This window comes from Physeter macrocephalus, chromosome 18, assembly GCF_002837175.3.
Source record: "Physeter macrocephalus isolate SW-GA chromosome 18, ASM283717v5, whole genome shotgun sequence".
NCBI classification, from domain to species: Eukaryota; Metazoa; Chordata; class Mammalia; order Artiodactyla; family Physeteridae; genus Physeter; species Physeter macrocephalus.
Genome location: NC_041231.1, coordinates 86,387,550 through 86,408,309, shown reverse-complemented (window position 1 = coordinate 86,408,309; position 20,760 = coordinate 86,387,550). Strand labels below are relative to the sequence as shown.

The following is a 20,760-nucleotide window of genomic DNA, read 5'->3' as shown; positions in this document are numbered from 1 at the left end:
TTGGGTCAGATATTGTAAATTCATTCCCATCTCCCCATCAAGGTCTAAAGCCCCAGAGGTAGCACACACAGCACTATGGTTTAAATCATTATGCGTTACCTTTTATGTCTTTCTGGCAGCATTTTGGCACAATGAGGAAGGAAGTTGTAAAAAGGAGGAATATTTAAAACTTTTTTTGGAGATAATTTCAAACATAAAATACAGTTGCAAAAACTCTCTTACATATCCAGATTCATCTATTGTAACATTTTGCCACATTCATTGGTTCTCTTTTTCTCTCTCTTGCTCTCTCTCTCCACACAAATTTTTTCCTAAACCATTTGACAGTGTTGGCAAACATATCCTTTTACCCCAGCATACTTCATTGTATTCTTTCAGGGCACTCCCTTATGTAAGCACAGTAAAATTGTCAAATGTAGAGAATTTAATACTGATACAAAACTATATCCCTCATACTCAAATTTTGCTAATTGTCCCGATACTATCCTTTACTCCATTTTTTTTTTTCCCGAATCCAGGACCTCTCCAGGCTGACACATTTCATTTATGTTAATGTATTTTTAGTCTCCTTTAGTTTGGGACCATTTCTCAACTTTTCTTTGTCTTTCATGACATTTTCATTCATTGACATTTTTAAAGAGCATGTTAGAGTTGGTTTGTATAATGTGTTTCAATTTCGGTTTGACTGCCTGATTAGATTCAGATGATGATGCATTTTGGTCAGAATACAATAGGAGTGTTGCTGTGTCCTTCTCAGTTTATCTCATCAGAGGTACATGATGTCAGTGTCCCCATTATGATGAAGGTAATCTGATAATTTGGGGTAAGGTTTTCTTTGCTGAGTTTTTAATGGTCAAGTTACCATTTTCATAAGAAATATGTGAGGATAAATACACTTTGATAAATACATCTTTCTTTATCAAACTGTCACCCATAGCTTGGGCACTGATTGATGAATTTTGCCTGAATCAGTCATCACAGGACAGTGGAAAATGATGATGCTGTCATTTCTTCCACACAATAATTGGCATACTGCGTAGGGTAAACTTTCTTTTCCTTCCTTCCTTCTTGTCTTTCTCTTTCATTTCCTTTTTTCTTTCTTTCTCTTCCCTTTCTTACCAGTCTGAACTCAAGTATTCTTATTTTATCCATCCAGACTATATTCTTTTTGTTTATTACTCATTTTAATGCTCAGTGTTTCCAAGATTTGACTCATAAATACTGTGCTCAATTATCTTTGAGTACTTTCTTACATACTGGCTCAGAAAGATATTCTAGGCTCATCTTGTACTTTTCCTGTCCCAGCCCTCTGGTGACAACAAGTTCTTCCAGGAGCTTTGGTTCCTTCTAGTGGAAATCTGTATTAAGAAATTAAGATATGGAACTAGTTCCTCTCATTGTTCTTTGAGTGTCATTGATTCTAGGCTCTTCCGGGAGACAGGGTCAGGAAAGGGCTCTTCTTTGCCTTCCTCTATTCAAGTTTTGTGTAGACGGGTCTTTGGGGGTAGGTTGACAAGCGTGAATCGGTCCTAGGAACGGTGACTTTCTGCCTAGCATGAAGTTGCTTTTCTCCTCATGTCACCGCGAAAGAGAATGAAAGAAAGGAGTTTCAGAAATAATGGAGTTGTACATAAAGGATCTTTGTGCTAACAATTTCAAGTTCGCAAAAAAAGCAATGCAGATAGATATTGCCATTAAATTTTCTTCAGCCAAATTAACAAAAGTGTGAGGGGGTGTAGCTCAGTGGTAGAGCGCGTGCTTAGCATGCACGAGGCCCCAGGTTCGATCCCTGGCACCTCCAGCCAGAACATCTTACATCTTGTTCAGTGCTTCTTTGGTCGTTGGCTTTCTTCTTATTCCCTGGTTTTCTTACGTGTTGAAACTTCTTCGTCACTCGTAATTCATGCTGATTTGCTCAAACTTATTTGTCTACCTTTAAAAGCCATCCACTCTAGTCACTGAGCAGTCACTCCTATGTTGGCGAAAGTCTGTACTACACAAAAATTAGCTACTGGGGAAAATTAGAGTTCTGAGAGCAGGAAAATCACTTTGACCATGGCCCCACCTCATCTTTCATCAAACTAGCATCAGGAATCAGTTCAAATGGGTTTTCCCTGGATTTGGAGAAAGTTTAAAATTAAGAGGCTAGAAAATCTGAAGTCAACCGGCTCTAGTACTGTGGGGAACAAATTTCATTCTCTGGCATGAAGAGCACAGGAGTCTCCGGTAGTGAGATGTAGGACAGACTGGCTGCATAATTTGCTGGCCACAAGGCTCTCTGAAATGCACTGGTCACAGACACATGAAGCTGGCCATGGTGACAGCTATAGGAGAGAACGCTCCAGCCAAAGAAGCAAGCCACTCTCTGGAGTCCTTGCCCTCTCTTAAAAGCTTGAGAGTGGATGTTCACCAGTGCCAGGTTTGAGCTGAGAAGGCAGGAGATACTCATTCACCACACAGACTTGCTGGCCTGTCCTGTCCTGTTTGGATCCCAAAAGGAAAGAAGTAAGAAGAGTATCTTTTCTCCTTCTACTTGTCCTGAACTCTCACTCTGGGTATGCTTGGGAGAGCAACACCTCTTGAAAAGGCTGCTAAAGGAGATACACAGCTGGAGTCCTAAGCACTTATGGAAATAGCAAAGAACACAGATTTAGGACACTGGTCTCCAGAGATTTGGTATAGTTGCTTGGTACTTGTGGGACGATTCCACCTTTTCCTACAAGTAGTTTAACTTCGTGATCCTATTAATAACAATGATTTTGATGAATCAACATGAATTTGATTATACAATCCAGTTTATGAAGTAAAAAAGGTTTTGTGTCTCACCTAAACCAGGGGAAAATGTTGTAGAGGGAGACCTGAATGCAAAGCAAGAGGTTTGAGGGAAAGAGAAAGGCTATTCTTGGTCACAGAAGAGGTGAATGGTTTGATATGTGTTAGTTTACTGTTTGTTGCAAACAATTGGCCACTTTCAAGAAGCCAAGTCACATAAAGTGATTGGCCATTGTAAAAGTTTCATTTCAGCAGTTTGGGAACATTGCATCTCTCTTACCTTATAAATTTGGCTGACTAGACGCGCAAAATCTCCAGTAGTTCTCTGAAATTAACCTACATGCACTCTAGGGGGCGCACTCCGCCCAAGGTAAATGTCTCATAAACGAAGCGCCCCACCAAGCTACTCCGTGCCATTGTGAAGTCGGGTTCTACACGGAAGACACTCCTTCCACTCTCTCAGAGAGACTTGAGACCCACTACGTCTGCCCATCCCTTGTATCTGGTGATTCAGCCAAACATGTTCTAGGATCCCGTTCTTGAAATCTGCAGTATAATTGAATTGTATTAAAGACATTTTCCCTTCCGGTAGAGAAGTCAGTTGCAGCTTACAGATCCTCCCTGGAGCGTCCTCACACAGATATGCAAACCTTCCTAACATACCTTCCTCTGGCGCTCTATTTTCCCCTGTTCCTGTCATTCCCCCATCGTCATTTCCTTCCCCTTCACTGCAGAATTTAGTCTCTGGCTCAGGCTTCTCAACCTTAATTACCCTCACTATCATCAATGATTTCAGCGTTTTAGCTGTTGTTCTGTTTTGAATACACACACACATAATCATGAGGGTGCCAGCAAAATAAGCTGGTTTCCCAGATTTCAAATATATCCCCTTTTCTTATAAAGAAATTTTCGCTTTTGTTTTGTTTTTTCCAACCTTGGAATCCAAATGGAACTGTCATAATCAACTCTGCTTTGTTAACTGATCTATTCTGGTTGTGATTTAATTTACAGATTTAAATATGAAAATCTGAAGTTTACTTGGAAAAATCTAGGAATGTTGGAGGGTAAGAAATTTCAACACACTACTTAGCAACACGTTTTGAATTCATTCCTACTTTGAGATTTTCTTTGTGTGTCTGTGCATTGGGGGGAGGGGTGCGTATTGTCAGTCACAAGACACTGTGAAATGACCCATAAAGGAAGAACTTCTCTACTGTGTGTGTGTCAATGTGCTATGTATGGTGTATATGTATGAGACTCTATTTGACATTAGGCGATCTTTATTTCACTACTTTATTAACCTGGTGACATGAAGAAAATACCTGAACATCACTGGACATTTTAATAACTACCCGAGCCTTCTCATTTTCCTTACTGACAAAATACCCTTGCAACTGGCATACGATCACTGGTAGAGTTTTGCCTTTGTCTGGAAGGTCCATATGTTAAGGGCTCCAGAAAGAACAATATTAAGCATTCTTAAATGAAGGATTAGTTCACCACTGAGATTAGAATACTGAAAACTGAAAGGAGAAGAAAAGTAAGGTCATAAAGATTCAGGTATAACAATCCAATTTCTTCTTAATGTCGAAACTTCTTTCTTGATATTCCTTGATCTCAATACTGAATCACTTTATTTTTATTTTATTTTGCCATATATTCATGCAACAGGTTCAAGCTAGTATCTTTGATGCAACCTTTCATAATGCCTTGGCAGTCATAGTTTTTTAAATGAAGTGCCATTTTATAAAAATCCCTTGGATCACTAATGAAATTATGAAAAATATTAAACATCTACTACTATTGACCTTTTAATTCAATCTTCCTTTCAAAGAACTCTTTTTATTTTGAATTTATTTCATTTTATGATGTTAATGTTACTTATGTTTTAAGTATGTTGGTAGTTTAGTCATTTTGCAGTGGTTTCAATCTGCTCTATTTTGGTGTACAGAAGTCTATGTTACTGAGCTATATATGACTTCCATTTCTGTCACCGTGGCCACTATTTTCATAATCCCATTGGACAAGGACAGTGATGGCTAAGGAGAAGCTTCCAAACATCAAGAGAATGGGTCTTCTTGTCCAACTGCCTATTAAGATCCCCCTCTTAGGAGGTTGCTCTTTGGAGAGCATCTACATTGAAAATAATCCTTAGATTATTTAGTAATCTATCCGTCTGACCATTTAGTAAAACCTATCCCTCTGTTTCTTTCCCAGACCTCTCTGTCATCACTTTTCAGCAATTTTCTCTCCAAGTACTAATCATCCAGCCAAACTATTAGTCACTTGTCATGAATTAATGTGGATGCCTATGCTCTATCTGTCCTTCCAAGTAAAATGAACAATCGCGTGCCCTGCGCGAAGTCATGCCCACTGGGGGGATTTACCTTCACCACTGGCCTTCAGGTGCTATGGTAGCTGCTTACACATGTGTGGTGCCAGGTGCAGAATTACTAATAAACCAGTACTGTTTTGTTTTTTTTTTCTTCCTCAGTTACAGGGAACTCACTATGAGGCTATGAATGGGGGTTGAAGAGATAGAGAGAAAGTACCAAGTGTAGGAGCCATGGGAATATAAGCCACTTTTCCATGCAAATGACTCATGTGTGTCGGCCCTGCTCATATATTCTGTTTATACTTAATAATGAAATGATGCTGTGCATGCACAACTTCATGGCTAGATGAATTAGAGAACAAGTAGGTCACGATTGGAAGCTCAAGTCTCATAGTGACTCATGCCCAAGCATTTATTCTCTCTCATAACATAGACCAAAAATGATTTTTTAACAAGAGAATAAAAATTGAGGAGGATGTCATAGTTTTGCACCAAATCCCAAAGGTTTGTCCTGTGATTCACTAATAGAAGAATGCCAAAAACTCCAAATACCATCTCTGTCTTACATAGACATTTGAGTACTCTGCTGGGTCATACAGGTAAAGTGATAGCGTAGCTTTCGTACAGCCTGGACCTATTGCAGAACTTTCTCTTGTTCTGGGCTTTAAATAAAACTGGTAGCTTTCCAGGCTACTTGTTAAGACCATCACATTATTAGGTCTGGAAGACTCTATATTGCCTCCAAAATTCAAAGAGGTCCTCTAGGCTTACCTTTCTCACAAGTTTTAAAATTTGTTCAACTAAGTCTTTTTCTGTTCCCTTCATAATTTTACCACCACCAGTTGAAAACATATTGTGGCAGGTTGTAATGAATTGCTCTTTGTTCAACTTCTCACAAAATAGTCTCACCTGGAGTTTTTCCATGTAGACTATTCATGTAGGTTATTTCTTCAGTCACTTCAAACTGACATTGACTCCTTGAATAAACTACTGAATAATGTCAGCAACATCTGTTAGACTGACTCATCAAGAGTCAAAGAAAATGATGCCAGATCATTTGTCTTATTTTTAAAATCAACTCGATGTTGCTCCTGATGTCCTCAAGGCTCAATCAGCGGGGTCTTAGATTTCTTTTCTCTAGAATTTTTAAAAATATTTTGGCCACACCCTGTGGCTTGTAGGGTCTCAGTTCCCTGACCAGGTATTGAACCCCGGACTACAACAGTGAAAACCTGGATTCCTAACCCTTAGGCCACCAGGGAACTCCCTGGATGTACTTCCTTGGCTACTACAAGTCAACACTCTTCTCCGTGATAAATGGTTTCCTTGCACGACTTACAGAGGAGCCAATTATAGAATGACTTGGTTGCAACCTCATCCTCATTAAAAACATTTTTGGATGTGTGAAGAAATTCTGTTGCAATGAGATATGCCATTTCAAAATTTCTAATTTTTGTGACAGTTGCTGTCCTGCCAGTTGGAGTACTGTGACGAGTGTTTATGAACCTGTATATACACTGGTAATGAACCTGTATATTGCATTCTGGTAATGAAGCTGTATATTGCATTCTTTTAGCAAATTTATAGCGTTATTGGATTCCACATCTCAGCATTTTTGGAGATTGTGAGAGAGGAGGGATCAAAAAGAAGAGATAAATAAGGGATCCCCAAAAATATTGCCTTTAAGTTCCCTTACTTTCTGAACAGTGTCCTGGGTCAAGTGACAGGATGCAGGGGAGCAGAAAGGCTTACCACTGAATCCCTCATTATCATCTCTCTTTAAAATCTGCTTTATACCTGTCCATCCCGCGCTGCCAGGAATTGGATCCAACTGGCATACATGGAAGACAATGTATTCCAAGTCTTCCTGGGTGGGCAAATATATTGGCCAACTAGATAGCTATACTTAAGAAACCTTCCAAAGACCGAAGTTGAAAATAATCTAAATATTAAAAAGAAAAGTCAAGAAACTGTATTCTCAGTTAGCCGAAGTAGCTCAGTTGGGAGAGCGTTAGACTGAAGATCTAAAGGTCCCTGGTTCAATCCCGGGCTTCGGCAAACTCAGCATTTTAGTGAATCCGAAATGATGCTCACGATACACCACACTCCTTTAGTATGTTAAAGCCTGATCGCACAATAAGCACAATGCTGTGGCCATAGTTCAGCCATGCAGGAGCTCGCAGTTGAGACCCACGTTTATTGTTTTTAAATGACGTGTAAGCACCGCTACTTTAAAAAAAATAATAAAATATTATGTGTGCGACACTGAAAAACGAGGAACGATCACTGAGTCACTGCGATGTCTACTGCGCACGGCAGCAGTGGGAAGGGAAAAAGCTGCCACGTACCGTCTCTGTCATAAGTACTTTCTGTTGTAGCCCGACAGCAGCCATTGATGATGTGTAAATAAATGAGGTTGCTGTGTTCGAATAAAACTTTATATATGGACACCGAAATTTGAATTTCATATAAACTTCACGTGTCACGAAATACTATTCTTCGTTTTATTTTTCAACCTTTTAAAATAAAAAAAGGTGCTCACATATTTCGGCAGCACATATACTAAAATTGGAAAGATACAGAGAAGGTGAGCATGACCCATTGCGCAAGGATGACACGCAAATTCGTGAAACGTTCCAAAATCATTCTTAGCTCGCAGGCAATAGTTTACCAGCCACTAGGGTAAAGGATCCCATTGCAAATACTCAGAACTTTAAGAGCAGGCAAGATTTCAGTTGTTTTCTGCCAGTTAAAAATAACTGGAGTCATATCCCGGCTGCCCCGCCTTCCCCAATAACCACAGAACAAGCGCGAACATTGCAATACTAAACTGCTAGGGATTCGAACGTTGTTTCCCCAGCTAAAAATTTGAAAGCTTAACTAGCGAACTACCCAAACTTATAGATCTAGGTACTGCACATATAAACAACTAATTCATTTGGTAGATCTTGTCCTAGTGGAAATCTCCTCTACATTCTCTTCATTGCAGAGAAAACTCCATTTGAAAAAACTCTATAATAGCTAGCTCTCAGGAATACTTTGTTTTCCTCCTCCTTTCTTTCTGTCTTCTGTGTCTTTAAGAACCAGAGCTGTAGCATCCACTAGAAAATGTCACTGCAAGGTTTGCAGACCATACTGCTGGAACGGAGGTGGTTCATTTCCCCGTAAGTATTATGAATCCATCCGTTGTCTCTAATTGCCCCACATGCAGTTAAATTCTCGAGGAAGCATGCTACTCTTCCTCACATCCCTCTGCATTATGTTTTTCATTGTTCTTGCCATCTGTATAAGCAGAGGGGAAGAAAGTTGAAGGAGTGAGCATTTGAAGATACAAGGGTAGGTTCCGTAATGGGCTTCTCTCTTTGGGTGGATGGAACTGCTACTCAGGTTGTCCCTTGGCAAGCAGACCTCAGAGCCGGCTAACTTTGGGAAGACCAAGTGTCTTTTCATCTGGGCTGTAGTGCCCCTTCTCTTGATGTAGCTGCAAGACCAGATTCAGAGTAGGAGCTTCACAAAATAAAGGAGCTGAACAGACTAAACTCTTCTGCCAACTATTAGATCCTCGGAGACATCCAGAAAAGGAAGGTAATTAGTCAAAAACTTTTTCTCAGCAGCCACATGTCTGGGTGGATGTAGCAGAGTTGTGGCGAGATTACAGAGCATGGGAGAAGTCCTAGGTTTAATCTTCCATATCTCCATGCTCGCACTTCACAGCTGCATTTTCCTGACCATGTCAAAACCTCTTCTCTTTTTCTCTTTTTTTTTTTTTTGGTTTTTTCTTACTTTTGCTTTTGCATTTCTCTACTCATCTTTTCCTGCTCACATTCAAGGGAGCCTACTTATCTAATTTAGTTGGTTGCTTTAAGCACTCAAGCATTTCTACTCCAAGGGCTTTGGAGTCCATTACCGAACCTAATTGTGTCAGAACAAGGAAGGCTGGGTGGAGTGGGATAACAAAGGAAGATACTGTTCACCCAGGGCAGTAAACATACCAAATGCACATTCACAAGACAGTAAATGATTCATTTGCAAAAATAATTGAGGATGGGGGGAGGGGGAAGAATGGGAAGAGAAAAAAATAAGAGGACCATGCACAACTTCCTACTCCTATTTTCTCAGCTGTGCCTTTCTTGAGAGACAGGTTTCTGAGGAGCAGAAAGCCTGCCCACTAATTTTCTTCCACTCCCTCCTTATCTTCTAGGCTCCACTGAGGGCAACTCAGTGCAGTCACCAGACTTTGAAGTCTACAGATCTCAGTTCTATCTGCATGGGTAGACGTTGCACAATAAATCCACTTCTCATAAGAATGCTGTTGTTATCCAAACCTCAACTCGTTAAAATGAGTATTTGAATCAGTGAGAGCAGAGTTTTCTAGTGTGACTGAAATAGCTAGATTGAGAGATCCTTTAGCATAAGAGTACCCGTATCTGCTCCCATAGTATGGTGGTGATGGTCATGTTCAGTCAATAATTCTTTCCCAGTTCGCATGTAGAAGCTTCCTGACCACAGACACCCTCCTCCGTCTTTGAAGTGAATTTGTCTAGGGGGTTGAAATGGGGGTGGGGGGCGGATCGAAATTCCATGCTTTGTCATCATATATAAATATATTAAGGAAACCCTGCCAGGTACATGTCAGAAAATCACACAGAAAACACTGGAGAAGCCAGCAGCTAAAGTTGAAAGGCTTTGGGGGAAAAATGGCCATCATCAGCTGCATAGACAAAAGTGATCCCATCTCAGAGGTTTCAGCTATTTAATTTTATTCTTTCGAATTTCTGTGCCAGTCTTTCCTGTCAGTCATTGCATTCTCAGAGGGAAAGGAATGTGAGGGCTTTGTTCTCTCTACTACTCTTACTCTGCTGTTCTTAAAAACTGCCCTCCTTCAAACGAAAATGAAGAGTAGGTGCATTTCTGAAGTTTTGTTCTGATGCTGTTTGGAACAAAACTCACAAGATGAAGTGTGTAGTAAGAACTGAGAACAATCTCAGAATGTGATAGTGCATGCGCAACAGCCGGAACTTCTGACTCAGCATAGATGGGGCTCCACTCCAGGATGCCCAATGGGGTTGAGTTCATGCATTCATGTCGTGGCATTAAACTGTTGAAAACTAACCTTTCTGTTACAAAATTTTAAGACAACAAATCAGCTAGCTTTTTTTTATCATTGATAATTCTTTGGCCAGATAAGGAAGATGCCAACAGAATGAACTGTAACACCCTACTGACAATATTAGAATCTGGTATCTGGGTAACAGACCCAAAATAAAAGGAGTTTTATGGAACCATTGACAAGCTTTGAAGACTGGTGGTTACTTTCCAAGGAAGTCAGCGTTAAACTTTTGGAATCAAAGCTCATTATTTTATTGTCTTTTTATCATGTGCAAATAATCCTCATTTTCCCCCTGCCCAAAATTTTATAATTCTTTTTTAAAACTGTCTCATTACTATTGTTTCTAAGCCAAGCCTGATTATTTTAAAAAGTGAGTTACTATGGTAAATCCCTCAACCTCGGTTGCCTACCTTTCTTCAAGAACCCAGGAATCATTCTTCCCACCCCTGTCCCTCCCTAACCACCACTTCCAGATGAAGTGTGTCACCAGATTGTCTTACTTCCACTCACTTAACTTTCTAGACCAATGGTGGTTCTCTAACCTGGCTGGCCACCTGTAAAATCTGAAGAAGATTTTAAATTATAAAGATTCCTGCCTTATTTTTAATTCATTTAGGAGTCGTGTGGTGGGCCCAGGAATCTATACTTTCATCAAGTTCTTAAGCCACTCCCCAGGTCTGGGTACTACTGACATTCATCTACAGCATTTATGTACGTTTTTCTCTCTACCTTGGAAGGTTGCTTGTGGTTGACTTTGCTATTTATCATAACATTAATGTTAATATATTTACATTTTAATTTAATATATTAAGTGTATATTAAGAAATATTGATATATTTTCATATATATTTCCAGTGACATCCCCAGAGCCAGTTGAGTTTCTGTCTTGTTAATGGGCAGAGAGGGGAACTGACCTGTGGTACAGAGGAACTGGAGAGTTAGTTATGTTATTTCTGTCCTCAGGAAGATAGGAGCTCACACCGGTAAGAGAGGTCGGAATGAAACTTCAAAGTAAGGCAGAAGATGAAATGATTTAGGATTACCTTAAAATTAAAAAAAAAATCTTAAATTCGTATCTGGGTTGACTGACAGGTCAAAATTTGGCTAAAGGCAATAGCGTCTACTTTGAGCTTCATTGGTTTTAAGGTTTGGGGACTTGTTCAGTTGCATGAAGGGTGTGACAAAAAGTTAATTTGCTTTTCATTTTCAGGTCATGTCCCCAAGCCATGTATCATCGCCCTCCTGTTGTCTTCTTTTGGTAGAGGACTGCTTAACACAGTCGCAGTATTTGATGGGACGGTCTATTCTGAGGTTTTCAGAACCAGGTCTTTAGGATCCCGCCGCAGGGTTCCCGATCACCTGCTGGGCCAAGAGATTTGCGAGCAGGGACTGTCTTGCCTTGTCTCGTCTTCATTTAGCTCCTGGCGGTTTTGTGTCCTCTCTCCAACTGGACCTTTATTTCCTGAGGCAACTTTATTTTCCTCTTCGAAGTTTCTGCCAGTCAGGAGCAGTGGAGGGGCAGGGATACCGGTGTAAAGATGTGGGAAACGCCTGGTAGCGCAGGGCCTTTTCCAGAGAAGGAGCAACCAACCCAGATGCCCGCGGCGAAGCGTGGGGACTCTCAAGCGCCAGCACGGAGAGGTGGAGGTAACCCTGACCACAGGTGGACGAGGTAGATTTTGAGGCCTTTATAACCGGTTTTGCTAGTTTCGTCTCCTGGAGAAAATGGTCCACTCGGAATATTGATCTCCTTGCAGTTTACCAAAGTCAGCGTCCCAGTGCTTTCTGAGGAAATCTACGCATAGTCCCTGCCTTTCTATCTTGCTTGAACTTTTCTGCCTGAGTTTCCCTGAGGCAGTATCGAGGCTCCACGCCAAATACAGTGAGGTCATGCAGAGTGAAAGGAAAAAAAGACAGATGAATAACGCTTGGGTCAAAGCTGTTATTCGTTGTTTGGGTGGCTCTGACCCCAGTCAAAAGCCAAGGGTATGAAAGTCCACGAAAAGATGACTTATTATTAAAAAGAGATGAATATATGGTTCCCATCTCAGGCCCCATTCTGAAATACATCAATACAAAAGTATTCTCTGACAGAAGAAAACGGAAATGAACTTGCAGCCTGGGCTCCGTGGCTTAGTTGGTTAAAGCGCCTGTCTAGTAAACAGGAGATCCTGGGTTCGAATCCCAGCGGGGCCTCTCTAGGTGTGACCTGTCTCTCCGAGTGCGTCTTTTGCTCTCTTAAAATTCGACTTTGGCGGGGTTTTGCCTACCAGCAGCCTACCAGCCACCCGTTAATAGGTAGTTTCCTAAGGCTTTGGAAACAAAATGGAACTGATTTTGTTACATCCGCACAACGCAGGACTATATTAAGAAAGCAAAGAGCAGGACTGATTTTAGTGTACTGCCTATTTTCTTAATGTTTCCTTTTGGAAATACAAACCACATCTTCCCTTGGGATTTTCCTTGCAATGTTATCTCAGGTATCCCAATCCTAATTTCATGTAAAGGATTAAGAACAACGAATTGAAATTCAGAGAGGGATTGTAGACTCTGGGCGTGGATTTTAATACGAAACTCGCCAGTGCTCGAGATTATAATTCAATGATAGGTGTGTGGGAAGACTGAGAGTGGGTGTGGAGGTAGATGTAATTAGCCCAAGAAATTTGTGAAAGCATAGAATGTCGATTTAATGTTGGTCAGGGCCGGCTGCATAATGTACGGGACCAGAGCAAAATGAAAATGTAGGGTCCCTTACCCAAAAAACAGGGAAAGATGCCGGTAAAGATAATAAAACGTAAATTTAGCTTTTTTTCTTCCTCGCTCTCTCGACCTGTTATGGTATTTCTTAATTTGCTATTTGATGTCATTATTATTAAGGGAAAATAGCATCGTAAACTATAAGAACGAATTTTACTATTCATTAAAGATGAATCAAAATTCAAAATTCACAGGGCACTGCAATCGCAACGCATACTGGAGAAGCAAAGAATACCGGACACTTCCTTTGCTCACGTGACATCAGTTACAAGACCTCAATTCAAAGATTGGCGTTTCAAGGACTAGGTCGCGTGGGTTGCTAAAATTGCTTTTCCCACCGGCTGTAAGTTGAAACACTCAGCTTGCCGAAACCCGGGATTGAACCAGGGACCCTTTCCATCTTCAGTCTAACGCTCCCCCAGCTGAACTATTTCGGCTCCTTAAGAATAAGTTTCTCTGACACATTTTTCAAAACTGAGATTGTTTTCAACCCGTTTTTAGAAGGTTTCAGACTCCGCAAGTGTTGCTGTCTAATTGTCCAATATATTTACCCACCCCAAAAAGTTTGGAATGTCTTCCATGTATGGTGCTTGCATCCAATTCCTGGCAATGTGGGATGGTAGGAGGAGAGAGAAGAGAAGTAATAGGGATTCATTGGAAAGCCTCTCTACTACTCCGACACAGCTCAGAAAATTACAGAAAAAAAAAATTTAATTTCTTAGAGTCCCTTATTTTTTCTTCTTTTTGTTCGTTCTTGCATAATCTTCAAAGATGCTGAGAAACAGATTACTTTTTGTGAACGTGGGATCAGTTTTCTGTTTCCTGCTGATGATTTCGAGTGATGATGAAAGCTGATGATTTCCTTTCTTTTATGCTCTTCCATCTACTCTGTCTTTTGGCCCAGATGAGAAGGTCTTGGAGAGGACTGACCCGGCTGAGCAGAAACCACGAGCAGGAAAGGTAAAAATTGGGGTTTAGAATTTACTATTCTTGAGCATAGCCATCCACCAAAAAAGTCTAATTTAAAAACTGTAGAAATAGTGGAGTTAACAGAATAAATTTTCTGACAAAAGAAAATAGCTTTCCCAAAGAATACAGAAAATTGGCATATTTCCTAATATACTGAAAAAAGAGGCCATCGCTACTAGGGGGTGTAGCTCAGTGGTAGAGCGCGTGCTTTGCATGTATGAGGCCCCGGGTTCAATCCCCGGCACCTCCAAGAGCGCTTCGTTTTCTGGTCTCCAATATATTTTATATTTTTACATTCCTTCAGTCCCGCGGAATCTGCTCTCTTACTTTTCCACTTTTCGTCACTTTTTTCCCCCTGCTCACATGGAAAGTAAACATGATTGCTGGGACAGCAGAAGGAATAAACAAGAGAAGGAAAAAAAAAAAAAGAAAGAACAGGCTTATTCCACATCCGCGAATGTCCCCAATTTAACCAGCTTTTTCACCTGAACTACCATTTTACAATACTACTTAAGAGAAGGAAGATCCAAAGTAAGACGGGAAAAAAGAAAAAGAAAGAAACCTGTGTGCAATTTCTTTGGGCAGAATAACTAATCCTAAAGACAGTAGCCACGTGAAAAATTAGGGTGCTGTGAGCAGGATTCCAACTGTCCCTGGAAAAACACTTTGAACTGCAAACCAAATGCCTTAGACACACAACTATTCATGAACTTTTATCACATACCTGGACTAGAACACATGAATTCGAACAAGGACTTCTGTTTCTCCAGTAAGAGCCCGGAAAAAGACAAAATAAAGCAAGCCCCACCACCAACCTGCTTTAATTTTGGAGACAAAGTGATGTTCATCCCCTGCCCTAGAGAACACTTGACTTTCAGATAAATTCAAGTAATGGAGAGGTCTTGGTTTCTAAAAAGTCAGCCATCTCTTTGTTTCCTTCCCATCCTTTCCACTGAATTCTCAAAACGATGAGAAGCAGATGCTCAGCAGCAAGTGGGTACGGTGGAGGCAGGAGACGCTCCTTTTCAATAAACCAGACCCCGTGGACAGTATTTCTGCTCAAAGGTTGTCTTTTGGGGACTGGTGCAATTGATGCTGTTTCTTTTTACAGACAGGTTAAGAGATCTGCAATTTCTGCAGAGATAATCACTTTACGTGGAAGCTGATGGCAGAAAATGGGACTTTTATTGGTCTTCTAAGGAAACTTTAGGACCATAACAATAACCAGTATAAATCAAAGAAGAATGAGATCAGCCTAGGAGCAATCTCATTTCTTTGTTTTTCACAAGCCCTAACAATAACCTTATCTATTCGTCTCTCTCTCTCTCTTTTTTTTTTTTTTGGCCACGCCACGCAGCATTTTAATCCCACGACGAGGGACTGAACCCCTGACTCCTGCAGCAGAAACACCGAGTCTTAACCCCTGGGCCGCCAGGGAAGTCCCGTTACCTACACGTCTGAATGCATAACTTTAAGTTCTCACTCTACCTACTCTTCGGAGGCTTTCTACTCCTAGCCACATACATGTCCAAACTTGAGGTTCAGAGATGTCCACAGAATTCCAGATTCAGGTTATAATGTGTGTAGGTAGACATCCTCAAGAGGCTATCTTGTAGGCATTTAAAATATGTCATACCGAAACCCAAACTCAACGTTACCCCTTTATTATCCCGCCTTATGCTCCCAACGCAAAAATAAATCAACAAACCAATAACAACAACAAACAGAATTCCCACCACTTCCCCTGTTTTTATTAGCTTTGCGAAAGGCATCACGGTCTGCATAATCCAATCTACCTGTAAGTCTTCCTAAGTACTAAGCATTGGACTCCAGTAAGAGTCCAAATCCTGTGTTATTATACCATGTTACATCAAATTTCTCCCTTGCCTTTCGTCACTCAATTCACTGTTTTATTTGTCTAGCGGACCCTTGAAAGCACCTCCGAAGTTGTCTTTCAGTCTAGATTAAGACAGAGCAAAACATCACTGGATTGTATACATTTATGACTTTCTCATTCTATTGCTGCCCTGGATTTGCCCCTCAATGTCTTGCTTTTCAGAAGCTAGTCGAAGCCAATGGCAGGATGTGAGAAGTGAAGGAACACCCTAACATGCTCTAAAGACCTTCCTAGAAGAAAGCCAAGTTCCATCTGGCTTCCAAATAAAAGTTGGAAACAGTGTAGGGGAAGAGGAAAAATGACTCCTCAGTAAGAAGCAGGGCAATCATCAGTTATAGATTTACTGAAGTATAGGGTCTCTCTGGTTGTGTAGCTCACTGGTAGAGCATAAGCTAAGCATGCAGGAGAATCCAGGTAATCTTGGACTCCATTATTGCTTTTCCCTTTCCTCACGAATACTGTATTTCAAGAACACATCCAAATTTCCCCATTAAAAAAAATTCTTTTGTCATTTTTTTCCCCTGCTCACATCCAAAGTAAATCCATTACCCAAAAGATTGCCTTTAAGCTGATCTATTTCAACTCTATGACTCTGGCATCTACCAACCTAACTGCATCAGCACAAGTAAGATAAGAAAAAATAAGAGAGTGATCCCATGCTCCCTTTTGCTCCATATCACAGTTTACCCAGGAAAAGGAAAGAAAAAGATACAAAGGAAAGGAAAAGAGGCTCATAGTCAATTTTTGTTAACGGATTCCTTTGTGTTCTCGGCTCTGCCTGTGTCAATTAAAAGACTGGAGACTGAGGAACAGAAAACCTACCCACTGATTTTCTCTCCTCCCACTCCCTTCCCACTCCCTTGTTGCTAGTAGTTGAAACTAATTACCAAATGTGGCAGGATATCAAACACCAACTTTCTCAAAGTGAGGGGAAAAGGGAACAACATCTCTCAAGGATTGCTTTGCTTTCCAAACTTGAAAGTGGAGAAAATTATTAGTGCTGATGACAGTAGAGATTTGGTCAACATAGCTTAGTTGGAAGAGCTCTAAAAGGCTGGACTAAAATCAGGATTCCCTCCCCATGATTTGAAAAGCCCACAGTTTGTGTCAAAACAAATTCTCCTTCCTGTAACATGTCACCCTAATACAAATGCTTCTGAATTCACTTTCTCAAGAAAAGGGCTTAGAGGGTTAAGGCAAGAAGAATTGGAATTGAGTGCCTTCAGTCGTCCCTGCCTTCACCAATAAACACTTATGGCCGGTATTGTCAAGCCATTAAATGAAAAGCTTCCTGGATTACTTCCATCAATACCATATGAAGAACATGATAAAGAAGTATCGTTTAGGGCTTTGGACTCATGGAGATCGTTGGCCTTACACAAAGCTGAAAGCATCCCAGTGAGAAAAGAGCTATTACCTCTCTCTTTCCCACGCGGCCAATACTATCAGCTTTGAGCTCCCCAGGACCTCGTCGAATTTTCACGTTCTGAAGAATTGCAGGTTTTTCCACTGTGATAATGGGTTCCTTTAGGGAAAGCAGTTTGACAGTTTGCTAGGTTCCCCAATCTTGTTTCGCTGCCCTGTGTTTGTCCTTTCATTCCCCCAGTCTAGAAAAATGTCACTTTTTTCTTTTCTTTTCTTTTTTCTTTTTCTTTTTCTTTTCTTTTGCTGTGCTGTGTGGCTTGCGGGATCCTAACTCCCCGACCTGAAACTGCGTCCTCGGCAGCGAAAGCCTGAAGTCCTAACCACTGGACCACCAAGGGAATTCCCATGACAGCTTTTTTCTTTTTTTTTTTTTAAGTTGATAGAACTTTAGATGTTTTTTAGTTGATAGAACTAAAGAATTTTTTCCCCCCTGAAATCCTTTGTAGACATAACCCTCAAGAGGTGGGGGGATGTGGAACGAGAACTGAAGACAATCTCAGAACATGTGGTGATGCTTGAGCAAACAATGAGTATCAGCTGGAGAAAGGATGTTTGATGGCCGTCACCCGACCCACCCTGGTGTGGAGTTCAATTCGGCTGCCTCTGGACTGAAAAGCACTTCATCTGAGCCAGTACTGCTGGAGATTTGTGTTGGAAATCCGTGACTTTTCCAGGCGAAAGAAAGTAATTTTCACGTAGTTTCTTCTGAGTGGACCTTGCAGCAGGCTAACAGAAGTAGGAAAGTCCTAGAATCAGAGACTGTGTCAGTCGGACTGTAACCTGAGTGAAGCCGCTAGACAATATCCAGTTTAGTAATTTCACAAATGGTGGAATTGAACCCAGTGGATTTTCTCCATCAGAAAATAAAGCCAATCTCAAAATAAAAGTAGTATTTTAAAAATGATCCCCAAGGAGCGTCTGGAGCAGGGGGTGTAGCTCAGTGGTAGAGCGCATGCTTCGCATGCACGAGGTCCCGGGTTCAACCCCTGGCTCCTCCATCCGGGTTTTTTCCTCATCCGCCCCTTTCATTTTTGTCATAATTTTGCCACGTTTCCTCTGCTCCCATTTTAAAAAATATGTAGTCCAATGGATTCCCTTCGATATTATACCATTTCTACTCCACGGGCCTCGGAGCAGGGAATCCGAGATAAGCAACGGAGGTGCAGGGCACAGACCCCAAGTATTTTTTGGTGAGTGAGTGGGTGGATATTTGCCCAAGGTAAGGTGACATTTAGCAAAGCCTTTGCCACGCGAACGTTTAAAACATGATTTGGAAGACTGAAGAGCTAGATCACGCTCGCCGAAATAACTTAGATGAGCAAGCGACCAACGGATTTTAAAGGTTAGATCCTAGGTTTGGGCAGCACAGTCATTTTTATTCCATGTTAAATCAACTTCCATAGGAAATTTACACAAAATATATACTGGAAAGACACCCACTAACTCCCCACCATCCCCTCAACCAAAACACCTAGCTGAAGTAAATCTCAGAAACCCTGCAAACAGCGGATTTAGATTCCTTACGTTCTACATTTCCTCGCTGAACTTCACTTTTCTGTTCTTAAATCATTAAATGAATTAACAACACCTCATGTAACACCACACTGATGTCCCAGAGGAAGATGTGGCCAAAGGTGTTTGGGTGGAAGTAAGAATAGATATATAATTTGCTTGTATTTAACAAAACAAGACAAAACAAGCAAACAGAAATGACAAACAGAAACAACTTGTTTAAGAATCAGTACAAACTACAGAATATCATTGCTCTGCACTTTGTTCTCTGTGCAAGTCGAGTGTTGGGTGAATGCACAAAAACTGTTCCATTTTTCTTTACCAAAACCTTTGCATGATAACTTTTGTATTTGAAAAGGATGTTTTAAGACGTGAAGTCAAAATTTTTTAAATGACATCTATTTTCCCTCATTTGGAGAAACTAAAATCATGTTTCTCCTAGTTCCTTCAAGATCACAAGAAAGCAGGGATCAGTCACAAGCTCAGGTTCCTCTGGGACTCAACCCTGGACAGATGCTCAAACCAGCCAAGCCACTAAGCTCCCTTCCTACCAGGGCCATCTCTGGGCTGTCTCCAACCAAGTATGTTGTTGTCAAGCTGCTGTCTAAACCATTTCAGGGCAAAGATTAAGTGAATGAGTTTTCCTTCTCTTTGACTCTCATTCTCTAGACTTCTGACGTGGGAGAGTAGACAAAGCAGTGAAAAACAGCTTAGACCACCTCTTTCCATTTTGCCAAACACGGATTCTCAGGACATTATTCCTTTTGCTCTTTACAGCCTCACTGTATTTAGCATGGAGCCCTCCTTCTGCCTTAGGGAATCTCTCAGGCAGCTGTCAAAAGCCATGAGACATAAGAAGTCCCCATAAAGAACAGTACTCTGGCCACTGTAACCCATGAGGGAATACATATTTTGGATCCGTTTTTCCAGGAGAAGGGAGTATCTAAGCCCTAGGGCTGTGAAGCCTCAGCCATGGCCATGCATAGCCCATGTTAACTCAAGTGGCTCCAGGCTGGAACTCTGAATGCGTTGCTGCTTCTCCCGGTGGCCTCCACCAGAAGGCAGATCCCACATCATCACATCGGGGGGCCCTGCACCTCCAATGCTCCTGGCTGTCAACCCCAGCTGGAAATGCTAGAACAAGGGTGCAAAGGAGCAGAACCTGAGAAGTTCCCTGAGGAATTTAGATCCAGCTGGACAGAGAAAACAGGTCACTCTAGCAAACTCTGGAGCCCAGCGAAACTCCAAACTCTGGAGCCCTGCACCTCTGTGGCTTTGTCTTGGGGACTGTGCAGTTCTGTTTCTGAGATCCACAATGACGCTTAAGGGAGACACTTCGGAGGCTGAGCAAGAACGGCGAAGCAAATTAAACTTTTATAACAACCTTCCCACTCCAACCCGATGCTCAAGCCATCACAGAGATGCAGGGAATAGACACTTTCCTCCTGTTGCCAAAATCTGTGGGGACCGAAGGTGAGTTTTAGGAGTAATCCTAAATCATTGTGTCTTCTCTTTTATTTTTTCTCACGAGTGGGAAATCTGTATTTTCCTGAATATCGGAATCAATTACATATATATCAACTCTTCCATTCCTCCCCTTCAAAAAAAAAAAAAAAAGCCCGAATGAGGCTTAGTTGGCTCTGGAAAGTCGCTGAAATGGGCGCTTAGAGGCGAAACGACTTTTAAAAGTCACTTGGTGAATAATATAGGCAGCCTGAAGCGACTCACGAACACAGAGATAAAAGGTTTTAGACTAGAATGCCATGTTCCCGAACCTGGGGAGCCGTCGGATAACTTTATAAATATACGTATGCCCATTTCTACCTTGTAGCTCCTGAGTGCACTCAGAATCACGGGATGGGATGGGGGGGTGGAGAGCTATAGGATGGAAATGCCTCCCCAGATGATTTTGTTGATCATCCAGGTTTGAGAACTGTTAATCAAGAAAGTGTAGCTGCGGGAACTGAAGTGAGCTGCTGGGAA

The 20,760-nt window shown here is 41.3% G+C and overlaps 6 non-coding genes across 6 annotated transcripts; all 6 read left to right on the top strand.

The window, feature by feature from the left end:
- Positions 1 to 1,729: 1,729 nt before the first annotated feature.
- On the top strand, positions 1,730 to 1,801 carry TRNAA-AGC (transfer RNA alanine (anticodon AGC)). The gene has a single exon. It is a non-coding gene; the product is annotated as a tRNA-Ala (tRNA).
- A 5,291-nt stretch (positions 1,802 to 7,092) lies between these two features.
- TRNAF-GAA (transfer RNA phenylalanine (anticodon GAA)) lies at positions 7,093 to 7,165 on the top strand. Its single transcript has one exon. It is a non-coding gene; the product is annotated as a tRNA-Phe (tRNA).
- A 476-nt stretch (positions 7,166 to 7,641) lies between these two features.
- LOC112064377 (U6 spliceosomal RNA) lies at positions 7,642 to 7,753 on the top strand. The gene has a single exon (XR_002891491.1). It is a non-coding gene; the product is annotated as a U6 spliceosomal RNA (small nuclear RNA).
- A 4,586-nt stretch (positions 7,754 to 12,339) lies between these two features.
- Positions 12,340 to 12,413, top strand: TRNAT-AGU (transfer RNA threonine (anticodon AGU)). Its single transcript has one exon. It is a non-coding gene; the product is annotated as a tRNA-Thr (tRNA).
- Positions 12,414 to 14,121: 1,708 nt separating this feature from the next.
- On the top strand, positions 14,122 to 14,193 carry TRNAA-UGC (transfer RNA alanine (anticodon UGC)). Its single transcript has one exon. It is a non-coding gene; the product is annotated as a tRNA-Ala (tRNA).
- Positions 14,194 to 18,191: 3,998 nt separating this feature from the next.
- Positions 18,192 to 18,263, top strand: TRNAA-CGC (transfer RNA alanine (anticodon CGC)). Its single transcript has one exon. It is a non-coding gene; the product is annotated as a tRNA-Ala (tRNA).
- Positions 18,264 to 20,760: the final 2,497 nt, after the last annotated feature.